This window comes from Pleurodeles waltl, chromosome 7 (assembly GCF_031143425.1).
Source record: "Pleurodeles waltl isolate 20211129_DDA chromosome 7, aPleWal1.hap1.20221129, whole genome shotgun sequence".
NCBI classification, from domain to species: domain Eukaryota; kingdom Metazoa; phylum Chordata; class Amphibia; order Caudata; family Salamandridae; genus Pleurodeles; species Pleurodeles waltl.
The window spans coordinates 1,016,353,057-1,016,373,823 of record NC_090446.1 but is presented as its reverse complement, the minus strand read 5'-3'; the positions used below and the strand labels follow the sequence as shown (position 1 = coordinate 1,016,373,823).

Below are 20,767 nucleotides of genomic sequence, written 5' to 3'. Positions count from 1 at the left end.
CGCCCTAAAGCTGGCCCTGGGTCCACGTGATGTCTACAGGACTCAGACATAAACACTGACAGTGCGACAAGATAGTGAAACGTTTGTGGGCAGGAAAGGGAATCCTTTAAGGGGAAGTCTAGGGGATTCTGTTGGGAAGAGGAGACGTTGCTATTTTTTAAGAGATCACGTGGTGCCTATGGGCAGGTGGGACGCATTTTATTTTGTAATGACTGGGACAAGAAAGGGTCGAGAAGGAAACGCTTGTGTACACAGACAGTGGGATGGGTCGGCTAAAGAAGAAAATGTTTATCAAAAGGTGGGGAACACAGAGGCAAGTGACAGCATAAAAGTTACAGATTCAATGCACTAAGTGGCTTCGCATGTGAACGAAGACCCTACCCAGCAAACAACTGTACATACACACTCATTGGCAGATATTTCCTTCGTACAAGTGATGAACAGACTAATGTAAGTGCGAACAGGAATTATTAGATATTGATTAAAATAGCAAAGTAAACAACATGCCTTCCTCAACGAAAATATGGACGTATTTTGCCAACTCGCTGCTTATGGTTTGAGGCACACCTGCAATGGCTTGATAAAGAAGTAGATTGAATAGTCTTTGCATGATCATGTGGAAAGTTCCTTTCGAACTGCAGACTACAGTAAAAATATCTATCAAGAGATTTAAAATTATGTGGGCACCTGAACCCTCGAACTTCATTTACACAAAAGCATCACAACTGCATCGGCGAATAAAGTTCTTTAGAGAAAAACGCACCGCGAATGTGTGAGAGATGGTTGTTTTGCTGAGAATGCGTTTTAAATTGACACAGCGTCACGTCGGTGAATATATTTATATGTCAAAACGGCTGGGGTGTTTCTTCTCAACGGCAAGCTACCACAAAACGAAAGCTGTGTGACATGCTTGACCGGCTGTGTGAAATCCCAGCTGTTTCAAGGTTTGTTGAACTTGATGTGTTTTCTTTGCCAAACTGCAAACACTGAAGTAGGCTGTTTATTACCGGTTTAAGATGTGAGTGAAGATTGAAGTAGATGGATCTCCAGGGTCAGATTAAAAAACAACTCCATGTAAATGTTTAACCTGATGTGTGAGGCGTGCCTTCCTTATTAACGAGGCAGCTTTTGCAGCAGGATTCCTGGGCGTGTGCAGTTTACTAAGAGCGAAGAAGGCCCTGTGATCGAGCGAACGGGGGCAGGTAAGAGGCAAACAAAGATTGCTGCAGTGCATGCAGAGGAGTGTTTTGTGTGTTCTCTGTGTTAGAATGTAACAGCGGCAAAATGTCACCACACTTCCAGCTCTTTTGGGAGACACTTAAAAAGATGATACTTTATAACTCACCTTTGTTTTTAACCCTGGTTACCGCACTTCATTTCTAAAAAAAGAAAAGAAAAATACGCGCAGGGTCCAAAGTTTTTCTTAGAACAACGCCTTCAGCGCCGCCGAATACTCGGCCTGACGAATACGTTTAAGACAGTATTCCAGCAGTGTGTCAGAGTTATTTTTAAATTATAGTACTGCCAAATGGATTCTGCAGAGAAGTGCATTCATAGTATCGTTCATTAGCTGTCCTGCAGACAAGTGCAGGTTCTATCTGATCTGTTTGAGAGTTCTACAGAGAAGTGCAGGCACTGCCCCTTGGTTGCTTGTCAGATCTGCAGAAAAGTGCAGATACTATCTAAGTAATGGCATGAAAGCCCCACTGAGACCTATGAGCACCCTTCCATTAACAATATAGCAGCCTTACTGAGCAATGCCATTTCTGGTGAACTATTAGAATGGCGGTCATGCTGCGATACGTTAGTATGCCCGGGTGACTGCTCTCAAGTCACAGAGGTAGAACTGTTTCATTAATATTCTGGATGTAGTAATGCAAAGGACAGCAACTGACCCACTAATAGTACGGATATCCTGCTGAGCTGTGTTGGATCTGTTCCATTAAAGGTATGACAGGCACCTTAAGATGCGCGGATGCTAGTATAAGTGCACCACCTTGCCGAGCAGTTCGTGCCCCGGCCATTTAAAAGCTTTGCTGGGTTTTAGAGAAAAAACGTTGTTAGAAGATAGCTCCACAGTAGGTTTTTGCACACCTCGAGCAGGCATGACAGACGCAGCAATCACGATTTGAAAGATAACAGGCTTGGCAGGCAAGGCTCAAATTCGAAAGGTTTCTTGATGTGTTATGACAAGAAAGTACTTTAACTTGTAAAGGGCTTCATTGCAAAGCTAATATCTCTCTCTGTTGTGTTAGATGTTGACTACCAGGTAAAAAAGATCCTGGTAAAAAAGATTCAGGTTTTTTAGGGTCGAGGCTGCAACAGCATGCACTAGTACATATATATTGCTTGCAAGGCACTGTGTTATTTAAAAAAAGGACTTGGAGCCTGCTGGCTGCTTATCATTTGTTGGCTTGCATGGCACTCTTCTTTACAGCCTCGCAGTTGGTTATGGTTGACATATCATTGTTTCCATTCCCGTTTGTGGAGCAGGGACCAAGCTCTGAGTGATTCAAATTAATCAGTGCCTGTCCTCTCCTCCTGAAGTGCTTGAGGTACTAGTTTGTTCTTTGTAACCTTCTAGTGCTCTGCAAACACAAGGCGTGTGACTCGCAAAAACCAAAAACTTGCTTAGCAGGAAAACAAAATTGCAAAGTTGTATTTTCTATAGTTAACTTTTTGTTTTATTTAACCGTCTACATTTCTCATTTTGAATAGATGCTTTATTTTATTTTTTGCTTATTGGTGGTGTTCTAAAAAAATGATTATCTTGTTCTAAATATTGCAATTGTAATTTTCAAAATTATGCTTTAACACATAATCATGCAGTACACCCCAATCTACCCCACTCAAATCCAATCTGCCCCACTCCAAGCCAAAGCACTCATGCCATTCATGCCATTCCACTTCAACATGCTCTAATCCTCCCAATCCACCCCAGTTCAATCTGCCCCACTCCAATCCACAATAATTGGCCCCAACCCAATCCAAAACAATCTGGCCTAAACAAAACCAAAACAACCTGCCCCACTCTAATGTGAAACAATCTCTATAGAGAGTGGGATGGGTCAGTGAGACTGCTGACCCCACCGCACTCTGTGATGAGATGTCACTGATTGACATTCAGTCCTGGGCACTTCTAGGCTCAAAACTTAAGTACCCAGGTCCAAAGCAATCAGTAACGTTCCCCCTCATCATGAGGGGGAGGGCCTCAAGGCACTTTTGCTAGGCTGAAGATGTCACACCCACAGGGCTGTGACTTCTTCAACCCAGCAAAATTCAGCTCAGGCAGCTGGGAGGCTGTTCAAATATGACATGTCTAACTCCTGGCTGTCTGACCTGAAAATGAAGAGCGTCTTTCAGGCTGACCTTTGCTCAGCCTGACAGACACTCTACTTGAGGGGCAAAAGGTGGGGGATGTGCCCCCTCAGCCTCAAAAGATGAGCCACTGCTGAATCTCCCCCACTTCAATCTGTCCCACTCCAATCCAAAACATTCTGCCCCACTCCAATCCAAAACAATCTGCCCCTCCAATCAGCCGTACTCCAATCCAATCCACCACACTCCAATCTGCCCCACCCTAATCCAAAGCAATCTTACCCACTCTAATGCAAAACAATCTGTCCCACTCCAATTCAAAACTATCTACAACACTCCAACATGCCCCACTCTAACTCAAACACAACAAGAACAAATTAAGCACTGCACCCCACCCCATTCCAATCCAATCTGTTTTACTCCAATCCAATATCATCTACCTCATTCGTATCCAGTCCACTCTGCCCCACCTCAGTCCTCCTCACTCCAGTCTGCCCCACTCAATCCATCAATCAGTCAGGATTTATAAAGCACAGCTAATCACCCGATAGGGCATCCAGGCACTTGCAGGTCCCTGAGGCTTATTCGAGTATCCAGGTCTTGAGGGCCATTCAGAATTCCAGAAGTGAGTTGATGGTCCCGAGGTGCATGGGGAGGCTGTTCCAGGTTTTTGCTGCAATATGAGAAAAATAGAGTTCTCCACTTCTGCTTCAGCAGATGTGGGGAGTATGGGTAAGCGAAAGGGAGGGAGAGTGTAGTCTTCTTGATGGTTAGTGTAAGTTTAGGCGGTGATTAATGTAAGCGGGTACTTGGTTGTGTAGATCCTTGTGTGCATGGATCAGCAGTTTGAATTGGAATCGCTTCTGTACAGGGAACCAGTGGAGTTGTCTGAGGTGGGGTGTGATGTGAGTTTGTCGGGGAAGACTGAGGATGAGGTTGGCTACAGTGTTCTATATGGTCTCAAGTCTCTGTTGGAGGTGTGCAGCAATTCTTGTGAAGAGGGCATTGCCGTAGTCCAGTTGGCTGGTGATGAGAGCCTGTGTCACGGTCCAGCTTGTGTGCAGGGGAAGCCAATTGAAGATCTTACATAGCATGTGCAAAGTGAGGAAGCAGGTGGAGGAGACGGGGGTATAGCTGTGATTTCATTTTGAGCTTGTTGTCAATGGTGATTTTGAGGTTTCTGGCATGGTCAAAGGGAATGGGTGCCGGTGCTGGGTATGATGGCTACCAGGAGTCATTCCATGTGTTACTGCTTTTCCCAAAGATGGGTACTTCTGCTTTGTCTGTGTTCCGCTGTAGGCAGTTCTTCATCCAGTCAGCGAAACTAGTTATGCATCTGTGGAAGTTGTTTCTATTGGTGGAGGGGTCATCAGGGAGTGAGAGGATGAGTTGGGTGTCGTCTGTGTAGAAAATGATGTTGTCACTGCAGGATCTGACAATGGTGACCATTAGGGTCATATATGTGTTGAAAAGCGTGAGGCTGAGGGATAAGCCCTAGGTGACAACACAGGTGATCTCCTTTGGTACGGAGATGAAAGGTGGGAGGTGGATCTTCTGGGTTCTTCCAATGAGGAAGGAGATGATCCATCCCCTTGGATGCCAATGTGGTGGAGTTTTTTGATAGGCATGTGGTGGGATACTGTATAGAAGGCTGCTGAAAGGTCGAGGAGGAACAAAGCTGCTGTTGCTCCTCAGTCGAGGAGGGTTCGGATGTCATTGGTGGCTGCAGTCAGAGCGGTTTTGGTGCTGTGATTGCTGTGGAAGCCAGATTGGGAGACATTGAGTAGCTGTTTCTGCTCCAGGTATGTCAAGAGTTGTTTGCTGATGATCTTTTCCACTACCTTCAGTAGGGAAATTGGCTAGTAGTTTTTGGGTTTGCTGGGGCCAGAGGAAGGTTTTTTGAGTAGTGATCTAACTTCGGCGTGTTTCCAGGCATCAAGAAATGTTGCGGTGGTGATAGAGGTGTTGAGCAGGGTGGTGAGTTTCTGGCCGATCCTTTGGTTTCCAAGGTTGATGATGTGGAGTGGGCATTGGTCTATGGGAGCTCTTGAGTGGATGGATTTCATGGTGGAGGTAATGTCCTGGGTGGAGAAGATGTTCCAGGTGATCAGTGTGTGGTTTGCGTTGATTACGATGTTGGCGCATCTGTCGAGGAGGTTTATAGGTGTTGATTGGGGTTCGAAGTTTTTGTATATGGTTGAAATCTTGTAATGGAAGAAGTGGGTAAGGATGTTGCACAGCTCATGTGAAGGTGTGATTTTGTTTTTGCTGGCAACCAGGTTGGAGAATTCCTTAACAATGTTGAAATCCAATCCAAAACAATTTGCCCCTCTCTCATCAAAAACAACTTGCCTCTATCCAAATTGCCCCACTTCAATTTAAGCAACCTGCCCACTCTAATCAATTTAAATCTGCCCCCCTCCAGTCTGCCCCACTTTAATCCAAATAAACGGCCCCACTCCAACATGCCCCACTCCAGTCCCAAAGAATCCACTCCAATGTAAAACAATATACTCCACTCAAATCCAATCCACCTCACCTCACCTCAAACAAATCAAATCCAATCCATCCCAATTCACCCCACTCCAGTCCATCACAATCCACCCACTCTAATCTTCCCAACCGTCCCCAATCTACTCTTTCCCACTCCAATTCACCCCACTGTAATCAAAATTAATATGCTCCACTTCAAAAATATGTGCCCCAATCCAAAACAATCTGCCCCACTCCAATCCAAAACAATAGGCCCCACTCCAGTCTGTCCAACTCCCATTTGCCTCACATCAATCAAAACCAATCTGTCCCACTCCAATCCAACCCACTCCAGTCTGTCCCGCTCCAATCCAAAACAATCTGTCCCACTCCAATTCAATCCACCTCACCCCAATCCAGTCCAACCCACTTCATCTCAATTCACCCCACTCCAATCCACCCTGCTCCCATCCATTCCACCCTACTCTTATGCACTCCACCTCACACCAACCCAATCCACCATATTCCAATACACCCTAATACAGTCTGCCACACTCCAATCTGCCCTGCTCCATCCCAAAATAATCTGCACCATTCCAGTCTGCCCCACTCCAATCCAAAACGATATGTTCCACACAAATCTGCCCCACTCCAATCTGCCCCATTCCATTCCAAAGCAATCTGCCCCACTCCAATTCAAAACAATTTGCCCCACTCCAATCTGCCCCACTCCAATCCAAAACAATCTGCCCCTCTCCAATCCAAAACAATCTGGCCCACTCCAATCTGCCCCAGTCCCATCCAAGACAACCTGTCCCACTCAAATCAATTTCCATCTGCCCGACTCCTATCTGCCCCACTATAATCCAAATCAACCAGCCCCACTGCAATCTGCCCCTCTCCAATCCCAAACAGTCCTCTCAAAAACAAAACAATCTGCCCCACTCCACCTAAATCCACCTCACCCCAGTCAATCCAATCCACCGCACTCCATCCCAGTTCACCCCACTCCAATCCACCACATGTAGGAGGCTGGACTGGCTTGTAGTGAGTACCAAGGGGTACTTGCACCTTGCACCAGGCCCAGTTATCCCTTATTAGTGTATAGGGTGTCTAGCAGCTTAGGCTGATAGATAATGGTAGCTTAGCAGAGCAGCTTAGGCTGAACTAGGAGACGTGTGAAGCTACTACAGTACCACTTAGTGTCATATGCACAATATCATAAGAAAACACAATACACAGTTATACTAAAAATAAAGGTACTTTATTTTTATGACAATATGCCAAAGTATCTTAGAGTGTACCCTCAGTGAGAGGATAGCAAATATACACAAGATATATATACACAATAGCAAAAATATGCAGTATAGTCTTAGAAAACAGTGCAAACAATGTATAGTTACAATAGGATGCAATGGGGAAACATAGGGATAGGGGCAACACAAACCATATACTCCAAAAGTGGAATGCGAACCACGAATGGACCCCAAACCTATGTGACCTTGTAGAGGGTCGCTGGGACTATTAGAAAATAGTGAGAGTTAGAAAAATAACCCTCCCCAAGACCCTGAAAAGTGAGTGCAAAGTGCACTAAAGTTCCCCTAAGGACAAATAAGTCGTGTTAGAGGAATAATGCAGGAAAGACACAAACCAGCAATGCAACAACTGTGGATTTCCAATATAGGGTACCTGTGGAACAAGGGGACCAAGTCCAAAAGTCACAAGCAAGTCGGAGATGGGCAGATGCCCAGGAAATGCCAGCTGCGGGTGCAAAGAAGCTTCTACTGGACAGAAGAAGCTGAGGTTTCTGCAGGAACGAAAAGGGCTAGAGACTTCCCCTTTGGTGGACGGATCCCGCTTGCCTTGGAGAGTCGTGCAGAAGTGTTTTCCCGCCGAAAGAACGCCAACAAGCCTTGCTAGCTGTAAATCGTGCGTTTGGCGTTTTTGGACGCTGCTGGAGCCCAGGAGGGACCAGGAGGTCGCAAATTGGACCTGAAGAGAGAAGGGACGTCGAGCAAGACAAAGAGCCCTCACTGAAGCAGGTAGCACCCGGAGAAGTGCCAGAAACAGGCACTACGAGGATGCGGGAAACGGTGCTCGCCGAAGTTGCACAAAGGAGTCCCACGTCGCCGGAGACCAACTTAGAAAGTCGTGCAATGCAGGTTAGAGTGCCGTGGACTCAGGCTTGGCTGTGCACAAAGGATTTCCGCCGGAAGTGCACAGGGGCCGGAGTAGCTGCAAAGTCACGGTTGCCAGCAATGCAGCCCAGCGAGGTGAGGCAAGGACTTACCTCCACCAAACTTGGGCTGAAGAGTCACTGGACTGTGGGGGTCACTTGGACAGAGTCGCTGGATTCGAGGGACCTCGCTCGTCGTGCTGAGAGGAGAACCAAGGGACCGGTGATGCAGCTTTTTGGTGCCTGCGGTTGCAGGGGGAAGATTCCGTCGACCCAGGGGAGATTTCTTCGGAGCTTCTGGTGCAGAGAGGAGGCAGGCTACCCCCACAGCATGCACAAGCAGGAAAACAGTCGAGAAGGCGGCAGGATCAGCGTTACAGAGTTGCAGTAGTCGTCTTTGCTACTATGTTGCAGGTTTGCAGGCTTCCAGCGCGGTCAGCAGTCGATTCCTTATCAGAAGGTGAAGAGGGAGATGCAGAGGAACTCGGATGAGCTCTTGCATTCGTTATCTAAAGTTTCCCCAGAGACAGAGACCCTAAATAGCCAGAAAAGAGGGTTTGGCTACTTAGGAGAGAGGATAGGCTACTAACACCTGAAGGAGCCTATCAGCAGGAGTCTCTGACGTCACCTGGTGGCACTGGCCACTCAGAGCAGTCCAGTGTGCCAGCAGCACCTCTGTTTCCAAGATGGCAGAGGTCTGGAGCACACTGGAGGAGCTCTGGACACCTCCCAGGGGAGGTGCAGGTCAGGGGAGTGGTCACTCCCCTTTCCTTTGTCCAGTTTCGTGCCAGAGCAGGGGCTAAGGGGTCCCTGAACCAGTGTAGACTGGCTTATGCAGAATTGGGCACATCTGTGCCCAAGAAAGCATTTCCAGAGGCTGGGGGAGGCTACTCCTCCCCTGCCTTCACACCATTTTCCAAAGGGAGAGGGTGTCACACCCTCTCTCAGAGGAAGTTCTTTGTTCTGCCATCCTGGGCCAGGCCTGGCTGGACCCCAGGAGGGCAGATGCCTGTCTGAGGGGTTGGCAGCAGCAGCAGCTGCAGTGAAACCCCAGGAAGGGCAGTTTGGCAGTACCAGGGTCTGTGCTACAGACCACTGGGATCATGGGATTGTGCCAACTATGCCAGGATGGCATAGAGGGGGCAATTCCATGATCATAGACATGTTACATGGCCATATTCGGAGTTACCATTGTGAAGCTACATATAGGTAGTGACCTATATGTAGTGCACGCGTGTAATGGTGTCCCCGCACTCACAAAGTTCAGGGAATTGGCTCTGAACAATGTGGGGGCACCTTGGCTAGTGCCAGGGTGCCCTCACACTAAGTAACTTTGCACCTAACCTTTACCAGGTAAAGGTTAGACATATAGGTGACTTATAAGTTACTTAAGTGCAGTGTAAAAATGGCTGTGAAATAACGTGGACGTTATTTCACTCAGGATGCAGTGGCAGGCCTGTGTAAGAATTGTCAGAGCTCCCTATGGGTGGCAAAAGAAATGCTGCAGCCCATAGGGATCTCCTGGAACCCCAATACCCTGGGTACCTCAGTACCATATACTAGGGAATTATAAGGGTGTTCCAGTAAGCCAATGTAAATTGGTAAAATTGGTCACTAGCCTGTTAGTGACAATTTGAAAGTAATGAGAGAGCATAACCACTGAGGTTCTGGTTAGCAGAGCCTCAGTGAGACAGTTAGGCACCACACATGGAACATGTACATGCACACCTATGAGCACTGGGGCCCTGTGTGACAGGGTCCCAGTGACACATACATATAGGCCACAAACCTATGAGCACTGGGGTCCTGACCAGCAGGACCCCAGTGACACATAACAACCATACTGAAAACATAGTGTTTTCACTATGAGCACTGAGGCCTGGCTATCAGGATCCCAGTGAGACAGTGAAAACAGTGACAAACACCCTGACATACACTCACAAACAGGCCAAAAGTGGGGGTAACAAGGCTAGAAAGAGGCTACCTTCTCACACAACCCCCCCCAAACGAAGGACAATAAGGCTAACCTTGGCCAGTTGAGACTTTATTGTCTAAGTGGTGATAAGTAGAGAGTAGCTCTGCAATAGACTGGTTACTCCCTTTATCATCCACTATATGGTTACTTCCCTGTGGGGATGTAAACCACCCTGTTTGAAGTTTTTTAGCTAAGCAACAATGTGAAGATGTATTTTCAGAGTTTCTATCAGTAAGTTTTAGTTTAGAGCAGTGGGAATTGTCCACTGAACCTATTTGTAGTGATGGAAATGCCAGACAGGGATGCTGTCTCAGAAAAGCCATAGCTGGGCAAAAACTTTGTCCATCTGGCTGGAAGAGAGAACAGGGATGCTGTTTCTCTTGAGTTGGAGCAGGGCAGGGATGCTGTCCTATGAGCTCCACACTAGGGCAGGGATGCTGTCCTAAGTGTTGTGAGGTAGTGCAGGGTTTCTGCACTAAAGTTTCTCTGGGAGGGTTGGAGGGATGCTCCATGTTAACTAAAATGGTGCTGTTTTTCTCACCAATGTTAGTTATCCCTCAGGGAGTCCAGCTTTGCCAGCTGATGATTCCCTTGGAACAGGTGCCACCCCAGGAGAGGTTTCTCCCACCACAGGAATAGTATCCTGAATGGTAGGGTGGTTAGGGGATACTGTGATACTCTTTTTACCTGTTGATGGAGAGGGATCCTGAGTTTTCAGGCCTTCTCTCCTTTGCTTTTTCATTTCACTTGAAATGAGAGGGAACAATTCCTCAGGGATGCCCAGCATGGCTGCATGGGCATAAAACTCTACATCAGCCCAACCTGAGGCCTCTAGGTCATTACCTAAGAGACAGTCTACAGGTAAGCTAGGTGATACCACCACCTGCTTAGGGCCAGTAACTCCACCCCAACTAAACTGAATGATAGCTAAGGGAAGAAACTTAGTGGAGTTATGGACATCAATAATCTTATACTGTTGTCCAATGATGTGTTGTTCAGGAGGCACTAGGTTTTCAGTCACCAAAGTGAAACTGGCACCTGTGTCCCTGTAGGCCAAGGCCTCAACACCATTTATTGAAACTGTCTGCCTGTACTTATCCATTGTAAGGGGACAAGCAGCCAGTGTGGCAAGGCCAGTGCCACTAGGTGTGACAGAAACTGTCTTGGGACTGACTACCCCAGTTTCTACTATGGACCCATAAGTGAACCCAACTACACCCTTTGCTTGACTGTTGCCAGCAGTCCCACCACTAGTACCACTACTGCTAGGGGCACTAGAGCTTGATGTATTAGTGGTGGTAGGCTCAGGGGGTTTACCTGGACAGGACTTATCCCCTGCCCTATGGCCTCTATTTTTACACACAAAGCACCAAGGCTGTTTAATGTGTGTGGGTTGAGAAGAAGAGGAAGAATTAGTTGTATCCCCACCCTCTGAAGAGTGTTTAAGATTTGAAGTGGGATCTTTGGTTTTACCCTTATCCCCATGCTTATCTTGAGATTTTTCACCATCTTTCTTCTTATTGCCATCTTTGTCACCCCCTGTATGAACTTTTCTGTTCACCCTTGTTCTGACCCATTTGTCTGCCTTCTTTCCCAATTCTTGGGGAGAGGTTAGATCAGAGTCTACCAGGTACTGGTGCAACAAATCAGACACACAATTATTAAGTATATGCTCTCTCAGGATTGTGTTATACAGGCTTTCATAATCAGTAACTTTACTGCCATGTAACCACCCCTCCAAGGCCTTCACTGAATGGTCAATGAAATCAACCCAGTCTTGTGAAGACTCCTTTTTGGTCTCTCTGAACTTTATCCTGTACTGTTCAGTGGTTAAGCCATAACCATCCAGGAGTGCATTCTTAAGAACTGTAAAATTATTGGCATCATTTTCTTTCACAGTAAGGAGCCTATCCCTACCTTTTCCACTAAATGATAGCCATAGGATAGCAGCCCACTGCCTTTGAGGGACATCCTGTACAACACAGGCCCTCTCAAGTGCAGCAAACCACTTGTTAATGTCATCCCCCTCCTTATAAGGGGGAACTATCTTGTGCAGATTCCTGGAATCATGCTCTTTTGCAGGATGACTATGGGGAATACTGCTGCTGCCACCATGGGTATCTAAACCCAACTTCTGTCTTTCCTTCTCTAATTCAAAAGACTGTCTATCCAAATCCAGCTGTTGCTTTTTAAGCTTCAGTCTGGTTTGTTCCACCCTCAACTTATTGAGTTCCCTCTCTAACATTCTGTCATCAGGGTTGGTGGGAGGGACATTTCTAGAAACAGAGCTATGATGGGAATGAACAGAAGGAGACCTGTCCCTTACAGAAGCCACCCTAACAGCTTGGTTAACAGAAACATTACTACCAGTATGGTGAGAATAAATGCTTTTGCTATGATGTGAGACAACTCTATTTATATGGTGTGGCTCATCATCATTACCATCTATGCTAGACTGTCTAGTAATGGGCAGGCTAGGAAGTTTCTTTCCTGAATCTTTTCCTGGGGGAGTCCCTGAATCAGATTGAGAACTATTAGGTACTTTTTCAACAGATGAGGCACCTATGGCCTTATCCTGTTCTCTAAGCATGTTAAGTAACAGTTCCAAGGAAGGATTCTTCCCTACACTCAAACCTCTCTCTATACAGAGACTCCTTGCTCTTTTCCAGCTATGGTTGTCATATGCAAGTTTGAACAGATCAACATTTTGGCCTGTGCCAGACATTTTTAGAGAGAGTTAAAGTGATAGTAAAAGATAAAAAGTTTGTCAGAGCTTTTAGAAAGACAGAGAAAAAAACTTTTTAAACTTTTAAGAACTTTTTGAAAGTTTAGAGGTACTTTATAGCACTTAGAAAAGAGTGAAAAGAGGAAATGCAAAACTTTTTGGCTATGTGTATATACACTGACCTTGTTTTGTATATTTTTCTCTTATGAAAAGTACAATGACAAGAGTGGTAAGTAGTCTCAAGCACTTATCCCACCACTGCACAACCAATGTAGGAGGCTGGACTGGCTTGTAGTGAGTACCAAGGGGTACTTGCACCTTGCACCAGGCCCAGTTATCCCTTATTAGTGTATAGGGTGTCTAGCAGCTTAGGCTGATAGATAATGGTAGCTTAGCAGAGCAGCTTAGGCTGAACTAGGAGACGTGTGAAGCTACTACAGTACCACTTAGTGTCATATGCACAATATCATAAGAAAACACAATACACAGTTATACTAAAAATAAAGGTACTTTATTTTTATGACAATATGCCAAAGTATCTTAGAGTGTACCCTCAGTGAGAGGATAGCAAATATACACAAGATATATATACACAATAGCAAAAATATGCAGTATAGTCTTAGAAAACAGTGCAAACAATGTATAGTTACAATAGGATGCAATGGGGAAACATAGGGATAGGGGCAACACAAACCATATACTCCAAAAGTGGAATGCGAACCACGAATGGACCCCAAACCTATGTGACCTTGTAGAGGGTCGCTGGGACTATTAGAAAATAGTGAGAGTTAGAAAAATAACCCTCCCCAAGACCCTGAAAAGTGAGTGCAAAGTGCACTAAAGTTCCCCTAAGGACAAAGAAGTCGTGTTAGAGGAATAATGCAGGAAAGACACAAACCAGCAATGCAACAACTGTGGATTTCCAATCTAGGGTACCTGTGGAACAAGGGGACCAAGTCCAAAAGTCACAAGCAAGTCGGAGATGGGCAGATGCCCAGGAAATGCCAGCTGTGGGTGCAAAGAAGCTTCTACTGGACAGAAGAAGCTGAGGTTTCTGCAGGAACAAAAAGGGCTAGAGACTTCCCCTTTGGTGGAAGGATCCCTCTCGCCTTGGAGAGTTGTGCAGAAGTGTTTTTCCGCCGAAAGAACGCCAACAGGCCTTGCTAGCTGCAAATCGTGCGTTTGGCGTTTTTGGACGCTGCTGGGGCCCAGGAGGGACCAGGAGGTCGCAAATTGGACCTGAAGAGAGAGGGAACGTGGAGCAAGACAAAGAGCCCTCACTAAAGCAGGTAGCACCCGGAGAAGTGCCAGAAACAGGCACTACAAGGATGCGTGAAACGGTGCTCGCCGAAGTTGCACAAAGGAGTCCCATGTCGCCGGAGACCAACTTAGAAAGTCGTGCAATGCAGGTTAGAGTGCCGTGGACTCAGGCTTGGCTGTGCACAAAGGATTTCCGCCGGAAGTGCACAGGGGCCGGAGTAGCTGCAAAGTCGCGGTTCCCAGCAATGCAGCCCAGCGAGGTGAGGCAAGGACTTACCTCCACCAAACTTGGGCTGAAGAGTCACTGGACTGTGGGGGTCACTTGGACAGAGTCGCTGGATTCGAGGGACCTCGCTCGTCGTGCTGAGAGGAGACCCAAGGGACCGGTGATGCAGCTTTTTGGTGCCTGCGGTTGCAGGGGGAAGATTCCGTCGACCCACTGGAGATTTCTTCGGAGCTTCTGGTGCAGAGAGGAGGCAGGCTACCCCCACAGCATGCACAAGCAGGAAAACAGTCGAGAAGGCGGCAGGATCAGCGTTACAGAGTTGCAGTAGTCGTCTTTGCTACTATGTTGCAGGTTTGCAGGCTTCCAGCGCGGTTAGCAGTCGATTCCTTATCAGAAGGTGAAGAGGGAGATGCAGAGGAACTCGGATGAGCTCTTGCATTCGTTATCTAAAGTTTCCCCAGAGACAGAGACCCTAAATAGCCAGAAAAGAGGGTTTGGCTACTTAGGAGAGAGGATAGGCTACTAACACCTGAAGGAGCCTATCAGCAGGAGTCTCTGACGTCACCTGGTGGCACTGGCCACTCAGAGCAGTCCAGTGTGCCAGCAGCACCTCTGTTTCCAAGATGGCAGAGGTCTGGAGCACACTGGAGGAGCTCTGGACACCTCCCAGGGGAGGTGCAGGTCAGGGGAGTGGTCACTCCCCTTTCCTTTGTCCAGTTTCACGCCAGAGCAGGGGCTAAGGGGTCCCTGAACCGGTGTAGACTGGCTTATGCAGAATTGGGCACATCTGTGCCCAAGAAAGCATTTCCAGAGGCTGGGGGAGGCTACTCCTCCCCTGCCTTCACACCATTTTCCAAAGGGAGAGGGTGTCACACCCTCTCTCAGAGGAAGTTCTTTGTTCTGCCATCCTGGGCCAGGCCTGGCTGGACCCCAGGAGGGCAGATGCCTGTCTGAGGGGTTGGCAGCAGCAGCAGCTGCAGTGAAACCCCAGGAAGGGCAGTTTGGCAGTACCAGGGTCTGTGCTACAGACCACTGGGATCATGGGATTGTGCCAACTATGCCAGGATGGCATAGAGGGGGCAATTCCATGATCATAGACATGTTACATGGCCATATTCGGAGTTACCATTGTGAAGCTACATATAGGTAGTGACCTATATGTAGTGCACGCGTGTAATGGTGTCCCCGCACTCACAAAGTTCAGGGAATTGGCTCTGAACAATGTGGGGGCACCTTGGCTAGTGCCAGGGTGCCCTCACACTAAGTAACTTTGCACCTAACCTTTACCAGGTAAAGGTTAGACATATAGGTGACTTATAAGTTACTTAAGTGCAGTGTAAAAATGGCTGTGAAATAACGTGGACGTTATTTCACTCAGGCTGCAGTGGCAGGCCTGTGTAAGAATTGTCAGAGCTCCCTATGGGTGGCAAAAGAAATGCTGCAGCCCATAGGGATCTCCTGGAACCCCAATACCCTGGGTACCTCAGTACCATATACTAGGGAATTATAAGGGTGTTCCAGTAAGCCAATGTAAATTGGTAAAATTGGTCACTAGCCTGTTAGTGACAATTTGAAAGTAATGAGAGAGCATAACCACTGAGGTTCTGGTTAGCAGAGCCTCAGTGAGACAGTTAGGCACCACACATGGAACATATACATGCACACCTATGAGCACTGGGGCCCTGTGTGACAGGGTCCCAGTGACACATACATATAGGCCACAAACCTATGAGCACTGGGGTCCTGACCAGCAGGACCCCAGTGACAAATAACAACCATACTGAAAACATAGTGTTTTCACTATGAGCACTGAGGCCTGGCTATCAGGATCCCAGTGAGACAGTGAAAACAGTGACAAACACCCTGACATACACTCACAAACAGGCCAAAAGTGGGGGTAACAAGGCTAGAAAGAGGCTACCTTCTCACACCACAATCCACCCCACTCTAATCCACTCCACTCCAATCCACCCAAACCTAATCAATCCAATCCACCCCAATCCAACCAAGTCTAATCTATCCCATTACAATCCAATACATTTTACCCCAATCCAATCCAACCTACCCAAATACACTCCAGTCCAATCCACCCCACTCCAGTCCAATCCAATCCACCACAGTAAAATCCACCCCACTCCAAACCAGCCCAGTCCAATTCAACCCACTCCACTCCATCCCACACCACTCTAACCCAACCTATCCTATCCTAATCCAACCCACCCCACTCCTATCCAATCCACTCCTATCAAGTCCACTTCTACCCAATTCACCTCACTCCAGTCCAACCCACCCCACTCCAATCCAGCCCACTCCAATTCAACCCTCAGCACTCCAATCCAACCCACCCCACTCCAATTCCAATCCATCCCACTCCAGTCAAGCCCACTGCTACCCAATCCACTACACTCCAATACAATCTACTTTCATCCACCCCACTACAGTCAAACCCAGCCCACATTAATCCACCCTACTCCAATCCCAGCCACCCTACTCCAATCCAATCCAACCCACTCTGCCACATTCCTCTTCAATTCACCCCCTCTTATCTACCCCAGTCCACCCACCCCAATCCAACCCACCACACTCAATCCAAACCACCCCAACCTAATCCACCACACTCAATCCAATCCACTTTACACCAATACACTCCTCTCTACCCCACCCAAATCTGATACCACAATCTGATCTACCCTACTCCACTTCACCCCACTCCAGTTCAAACCGCGCCAATCCAGTCCATCACATCTCAATTCAATCCACCCCATCCACCCACCCCAATCCAATCCACCCTTCCATTCCACACCCCACAATCCACCCTACTCATTTCAATCCACTCCACCCCACTCCAATCCACTCCATTCCAATCCACCCACTGTAATCCACCCCACTCTACCCCAATCCACCTCACCCAAGTTCAGTCCTTCACACTCAAAACCAATTCGTACAGCCTACCCCACGCCAATCCAGTCCACTAAAATCACCCCACCCCTTCCCACTTCAGTCAATTCCATTACAAGCCAATCCATCCACACCACTGCACTCCACCCACCTCAATGCAATCCACCCAAATCCCCTTCCACCCCACTACAGTCCACTCCACCCTACTCCAATCCACCTACCCCACTCCAGTCTATCCCATTGCAGCCCACCACAACACACCCCACTCCAATCCACCCCATTCCAATCCACCCCACTCCAAACCAACCAACCGCACTCTACTCCAATGCACCCATTCTATCCCAATCCAATCCACCCCATCCCAGTTCAGTCCACCAAGCCCATCCCAATCCATCCAATTCAATCCACCTCACCCCACTCCAATTGACCCCACTCAATCCAATCTAATTAACTCCACCACAATCCAATCTAATCCATCGCACTCAAATCCACCCTAATGCTAGCCACATCACCCCATGTCAATTCACCCCACTCCAATCTAACCCACCACAATCCACCCCACGCAACTGAATCCACCCGACTCTACTCCAATCCATTCCACCTCAGTACCTCAATCCACTCTTACCCACTCCACCATATTCCACCCCACTCCACAACACTCTCTGCCACTAAACCACAGAACTGTACTCCCCTCTACTCCACTCTATGACACTCTACTCCTCATATTCCACTCTATGACATTCTAACAAATCCACTCTATGACACCCTACTCTCCACACTCTAATCTGACATGCCACACCACTAACTTTTAGCCAAGCTGAACAGCAGCCACACTGGTGTACAACATGGCAAAACCCATTGCCAAATCCAAAGGTCCTATGTAGGCGAGACCTATTGGCTTTGCCAATGCCTGTTCAGACATATGATCATGTTAGTGCTGTCTACTTTGTCATGTAATCCTAAATATATTGTTTTTATATCAGTGGCCTTCCTAGTCTTCATCTCTGTGCTCAAGCAATTCAATGAATCAAGAATTTTGTTTTAGCTCAAGGACCTGCTATTTGTAGGGTAGCTCTTTGTGGCTCCAGGTCTCCTATAAATGACTCATTATGCTTGACAATCCCAGCAAACTTTGTTTAATCTTCTCAAAAAAGTACTGAGTTTAGGAGTAACTGAGACATTTTTATGTCCCAGGGCCTCATGTATGGCGGTAAGAGCCTCCAGTATTCTATCCAGTTGATCTGTCTGGGCACTTGTACATGTTCCATCATCTTCCTGTTGTGTGCTTATTCAGAATTGGATTGGTCAGTATTTTAATCAGCTCCTTGCATGTTCCCCTTGTTTTTTTCAGTTCTCCCCATCATATGCCCAACAGGCACATCTTATTGAGATCGGTGGGGCGAATCAGTCAGTAGATTGTTTTTTGCTCATTTTTTTTCTTATGTATACATGTGGCCAAGACAGTAGCTTAATTATCAGAAGAAATATTCGACCTGCTGCAAGTGCCCTTTGTTTCTCTCCAAGATTTTGATTCAGAACAATACATTTGAGATGCAACTTCTAGTGACCTGTAACAGCCACCAGGGGTGACTAGTACAACTAGAGATTCTGCCCACTTGCAACAAGGGGACTATTGTAGTCTGATTCCACTCTTGTAGGGCAGCTAAAACTGGTGCTAGAGACTCCGCCCACCTGCAACAACAAACCTTTTAGGCTGCCTTGAGTCCTACAGCTTTGAAACATGCATTAGAAAAGGGGCTTCTGTTGACATTTGAAGGCTGTGCTGGGGGGTACAGCCACCAAAGCCCTAACATTGTGGACTTTGCCCACTGCAACAACGGGTCTATTGTTGGCTCTCTCACAATGTGGGCTGTACATTAGAGAAGGGCTTTTGGTGGTCTGCATTAGAGACCCCTTTAATGTTCAACAACAAGCCTATTTCAGGCTGCCTTGTCCACTTCATTGTGGGATGTATATTAGGTAAGGGTCTTCAGTGATCTATAAAGGCCCCAAAGGGAGACTACAAGCATGGGATTTATCTGCAGTAGAGACCCTGCCCCACTGCAACAGAAGACCTATTTTAGGTTGCCTTATCTCTCGTAGAGGGCTTCCAGTGACCTGTGAAGGCCTTGAAATGGGACTACAACCACCAGAGTTCCTGGTGCCAGAGTGTCCATCCTCCTGCATTAATGTACCTATTTTCGGCTGCTTTGCCTTCCACAACACTAGAAGTACATTAGAGAAGGGGATCTTCCAGGGCCATAATAAGGTTGCAATAGAGGATTCCTGGCACTAGTGACTGTGCTCTTCTGCAACAATAGACCTATTTTAGGCTGTCGACTCCTGCAGTGTGGGTTCACATTTGAGAAGGGTCTTCTGGTGACCTGTGTAGGCCACAGAAAGACTGCAACCACCAGAGTACCCAGTGCTAGAACTCCATCCAACTACCACAACAGTCATATTTTAGGCTGCCCTGATGTCTCCAGCACAGGATGTAAATTGGAGAAGAGACTTCTGGTGACTTGTAAATGCTGCGCTGAGGGACTAAGAGCACCAGAAGCCATACTGCAAGAGTCCCTGCACATCTGCAACAATATTCCAAATTTAGGTTGCCTTGACTCGCACAGTTTGGAATGTACATTGAAGAAGGGGCTTCCGGTGACCTGTGAAGTCTGTGCTGGAGGACTGCAACCACTAAAGTCCCTGGCGCTAGGGACTGTGCAAACTGACACAATGGTCCCATTTTAGGCTGACCTGACTTCTGCAGTGCAGGACACTCACAGGTCCTGCCTGGGCAAAGCTAGACCGTGCTTCTCCTTTTGGTCCTTATTGATCAACTGACAACATGGGCAATTAGGATCCAGATCAGCCTATAATTACATCTGGTAAGAAACTTCAGTCAATCCCATTTTGGGAGTTCATCAGAGAGGAAGGATGGAGCTTTTAACAAAGTTTGCCCATGTAAAGCCACTTATTGATGTGGCTACCATTATCAATTCATAATATGATGCTGTATTCTGTGATAGAGTCCTGCTGCTTGTTCTGTCCATACTATTGCACTCAACACTGACATGCATCACCCTGAAGAACCATCTGTTAAGAGTTACGTCCCCACTACCTCTGGCACAGACTCCATGTGTAATTGTGGAAAAAGTTCTCCTTCAACGTCTTAATTCTATCCTTACAAGGCTGCTAGTGGCAACTTTTAGTTTTGTAAGAAAATCATAACGAATACAATAATGGACTTTTTTTTAACCTATTTAAACTCCTACTGTGAAGAGATTGACTATGTTCAAGCTGCCTTTGGAACTAAGACATTGTTAATGACCCGATTTACTTATACTGATTATTAAGAAACAGCCTTATCTTCTCATGTCTGCTCGACCACTTTGCCTTCCATAGAATCTATAACACCGATTAATAACATGGCCACATATTCACTGGTACTTCTGTTACTGGTCCTATTCTGTAACCACCTAAATGTGTCTCTCCAGATGTGTTACACCTGCCTCCCTCAGAAACTGCGTATGTCTTAGATTTCATGAGATGTGCCAGCACCAAACATACAATAACATAAGGAAAAACCTCAGTCACGCTTGCTGAAAGTATGGGAGATTACGTTGCTGATTAGACTAGTTTTTAACATTCAAATATTTTATTACTTTTTCTCTTAAAAGTGATCAATTTAAGTCTTCCAGGAGGAAAGGCCTCAGTAAG

General features: G+C 46.9%; 1 protein-coding gene across 1 annotated transcript in view; it reads left to right on the top strand.

Annotated features, from left to right (window-relative positions):
* Nucleotides 1-1,091: 1,091 nt before the first annotated feature.
* The window catches only part of KCNJ16 (potassium inwardly rectifying channel subfamily J member 16), a 398,988-nt gene continuing 379,312 nt past the window's right edge, over nt 1,092-20,767 (top strand). Inside the window, exon 1 of the mRNA XM_069199835.1 lies at nt 1,092-1,202. The gene's annotated coding sequence lies outside the window, so the exon portion shown is untranslated. The remainder of the gene's footprint in view (nt 1,203-20,767) is intronic.